The sequence below is a fragment of the Myotis lucifugus genome, unplaced genomic scaffold (genome assembly GCF_000147115.1).
Source record: "Myotis lucifugus unplaced genomic scaffold, Myoluc2.0 scaffold_112, whole genome shotgun sequence".
Classification (NCBI taxonomy): domain Eukaryota; kingdom Metazoa; phylum Chordata; class Mammalia; order Chiroptera; family Vespertilionidae; genus Myotis; species Myotis lucifugus.
The window spans coordinates 3,690,999-3,694,962 of record NW_005871160.1 but is presented as its reverse complement, the minus strand read 5'-3'; the positions used below and the strand labels follow the sequence as shown (position 1 = coordinate 3,694,962).

The following is a 3,964-nucleotide window of genomic DNA, read 5'->3' as shown; positions in this document are numbered from 1 at the left end:
TCGTCCCGGATCTGAGGGGGGGGCCCGAGGGAGCGTGGTAACTAGTGCAGAAGGCGGGAGAAAGTTCTAGTCCCAACTCCAGCCAGGGTGGCCACCTTCACACGCTTCCCTCCTCCATCGCCGCCCTCCAGACAAAGCCGCCCTGTGCGCCCCTGGGGGCCGCCCATCGGAGCCCAAGGAGCCCGGGCCTGGCCAGAGTGAGGGCGCAGGGCGGGGCTGCATTTCCTGGGAGAAAGGAGAGGCCAGGAAAAGTGTCCCAGACCAACCATCTCCAAAGGAATCGCCTTCCCACCTCACTCCCCGGGAAGGGGTTTCAAGCCTTCTCATGCCACAGGGTAAGTCCTCTCATTCGTCCCAAATACACCAGAGCTGGGAACAGGTTCCGCGCCAGGATAGTGCGCGCTCTCACGTGCTGGCCTTCAGCAGCTCTGGCTTTGGTCCCTGCAAAGGGTTCATGGGGCCTCCCTGGACCAGCAGCTCTTTGAGAGAAATTTCCCTGTGAGATCCAGTGCTGTCAGCTGTGATCAGTTATCGTAATAGTGAGCAAACTAGCCAAGCAACCCCAGCTGCCTGACCCGCCTCATCGTTTGCAGACCAGGGCTCACATACCCTGTGTTTAAATATTTACAAGGAGTGTATTAAACTAACAAGTAAAATATAGGTTGTCCTCCACAGATATATACACGCACTTTGAATAATTATAAAGACAGTGTTTATTAAGATACATTTCGTTTTCAAAATTAGGCTACGAACTGTTAAAGGGTGAATACATTTTGGGGGAACACCATGTGTATTCTATTCTCCTGCCTTGGGAAATATACCTTCATAACAACCTGTTAGGCCAGGTGTGTGTGCAGAGTCCTGGGTACCTTGGACAAGGTCTAGAAGTAGGAAGGGGACGGAGGCTCTTGAAGTACATGTCCCTTGGCCCTGGAGATTTTTCACCCCTTGGAGGGGAGAGCTAGGATGCTGCCCTAGGAAATGCAGAGCCCAGGGCAGGGCTATTCTTGCTGGGCAGGAGTGAGGGTTCAAGGCCAATACTACCTAAGGCCCCTACATAGTTTACCTTAGAGACCAATTCCCAGGAACCTGTTCATATGACTAGAACTTTCGTGGTAGTAGGTAAATGGCCTTCATTTAATGTACACTGTGGCATTAACTTTATTTTTTTAAATATATTTTATTGATTTCTTACAGAGAGGAAAGGAGAGGGATAGAGAGTTAGAAACATCGATGAGAGAGAAACATCGATCAGCCGCCTCCTGCACACCCCCTACTGGGAATGTGCCCGCAACCAAGGTACATGCCCTTGACCAGAATAGAACCTGGGACCCTTCAGTCCGCAGGCTGACGCTCTATCCCCTGAGCCAAACCGTTTAGGGCAGCATTAACTTTAAATAGCACTTCATTTGACCAACAGTTTTTAGATTCAACTATGTAAACCTAACAGTGTCCTCGCTAATTGCATGTCCTGTGATAAAAATGTTCTAGGTCTGGGCTGTTCAGGATGGCGACTATGGGTGTCTAACACTGCAAACAAAGCTTGAGTGAGGTAAGAAAATAACTTCTCATTTTATTTGATTTTCATGAATGTAAATTTGAATCTAAATAGCCAAGGTGCCTAGTGGCTACCACGTTGAACACTGTAGGTCTGGATACTGATGGATAGAAAAAGTAGGAGACCATCACCACCATTAGGTAACTCTAAATCTATTAGTAAGTTTACCAGGCAAACTGGTGCTTTTGCCTTAAGTGGCTGAAATTGGTCACATTTCTCTTGAATTTACTTAAAAGAATTGTTATTGCCTAACAAAATCATCATCACCATCTATTTTCTTTATAAAAATAAAAGCCTCTTATTGTAGCAATATGAAGATTATAATAGCTATGTTACTATTGTCATGGCCACAAATTCTCATATGAACTTAGCATCTGTGACTATTTCCACAAAGTTTATTACAGCCTATAGCTGAAATAAGCATGCATGTCTCTTTTGAACTTTGTTTACCAAATAATAACATCAACTTGGTACATAGCATCATTCTACTTCATAGGTGAGAAAGTTATCTAAGTACAGAATTATTAGGAAAAGAGTTACCTCAGGTGTTACCATGACTCCAAAGAGAAATATGGAGGGAATGTTTTATTATGTGAATAATTTCAGTCATTCGTGCATAGAAATCACTGACTCATACTCTCTTTGAAAATAAAAATCATTATAGATCTCAACAGGTGGTATGTTTAAGCTGGAAAGGGCTTTAGAAAGTGTATCTTTCAGCACTGTAGTCCTTTGAATGCACACAACCCACAGTTATTATCATTCTGTGCAAACGTGGGTTCATAAGACACGGCAAGAGTCCTTTCCACACATACAAAGCTCTCAGAGGACGATACGGTCTGAAGTTTACTGTCATTTAGGCTCAGTCACACCAAACTCTTACTTTAATTAAGCCACCCAGCCCTGACAGCCTCTTGAAGGACTGGTCTATCTACTGCTGCTCCTCCCTCAGGCATCAAGAACATTATAGCATTTGAAATTATAGGACATAGCAGGTCCTTTCTAAGTTTTCCTGTGTTTGTGATGGCCCCACGTCCCAACACCCTATAGAAATTGTTTGAGAAATTGCTGGTTAACCATATCCGTGTACACAATCCAGTAAAGCTGTATTGCATCACCTGCTGCTGCAGGGATGGCAGATGGGCCACAGTCCAAAGCCTCTGTACTGCAGATCCCGTCTTGCTATGTCGTGTGAGGCTTGTGGGAGATCCCAGGGAAACACTCAGAGTTGCTTTGTTTTTCTTCCTAATACAGACATTGTATTCACTGCGTGCATAAGTAGCTACGTAATAAATGCGTGTGCATATACATATATGCCACCCTGTATATGAATATATTCTTTTATATGCTCGTGTTCTTTCTTCTCTCTACCAGACTTTGAGCTCGGGAGGCTTTTCCCGACCCCCTTCTTAAATGACTCCCTCCCACCTTCAGTCAGGCCCTATTATGTTACTATAGAATCTAGACCAATTATCTAGACTGAGTTTAGATAACATGACTTGTTCGGACCTGAAGATAGCTACCTTTTTAAATGTATTCACATCTTCGTGTTGTTGGCCTCCCCCACTGCAATACCAGCTCTATGATACTCTCTCTTGTTTACTTTTTCTGGCAGACACTGTTGGATGCTGCCCAATGGCCATTCCTAAACTTTTTCTCCCTCAGAGACTATAAAAGCTAATTATCCTCCGGCTTCCCTCCCAACGATTGGTGGCTATAACCTAGTTCTAGCCAAAAAGAAGCAAAGACCGCACTGTCCAATAGGGTAGACATGAGATACATGTGTTTCCATTTCAATTAAATAAAACTAAAAATTCAGCTCCTTAGACACGCTAGTCACAATTCCAGTGCTTGCTGGAAGATACTGTTTTGGACAGCGCGCATGATGGAACGGTTTCAACATCACAGAAATTTCTATCATCAATACCCATCCAAGGGGGAATTCTGCTGGGAAGCCTTAGGATAGAAGTTGTTTTTGTGATAAAAAGAGAATTGTAAGAGACCTCTCTCACCACCTCATTCATCTTGCTTAGGGACGGTATTGTGAGGACAAGATACCTGAAGCTGAAACAGGTGTTTTGTGACCACAAGGCAAAAAGCCCAAAGGAAAATTCCAAATTATGAAGAGGAAATGTGAATACAAAAACCATTTGGATCACAGAGGTCATAGGTGAGCTACCCACTGAGGCTCTGGACTTATTTTTATTAATAGTTAATATTCTTTATTTTAAGCCACTGCTGCTGCAGTATTTGGGTGCCTAGCACAGTGTGCCTGGCACAGAGAAAGACGTCCAACGTGTTTGTTGATTAACATAATTTAAATCTTACTAATTATTGTGTTCCAAATATCTAACCCAGTTCATATATATTAGCGGGTGAGTAAAAGCTTTTTTGAATTAAATATTT

General features: G+C 43.5%; 1 long non-coding RNA gene across 1 annotated transcript; it reads left to right on the top strand.

The window, feature by feature from the left end:
* Positions 1-215: 215 nt before the first annotated feature.
* On the top strand, positions 216-3,608 carry LOC106697898. Its single transcript, XR_001349156.2, has 3 exons — positions 216-335; positions 1,492-1,552; positions 3,592-3,608. It is a non-coding gene; the product is annotated as an uncharacterized LOC106697898 (long non-coding RNA).
* The last annotated feature ends 356 nt before the right edge of the window (positions 3,609-3,964 follow it).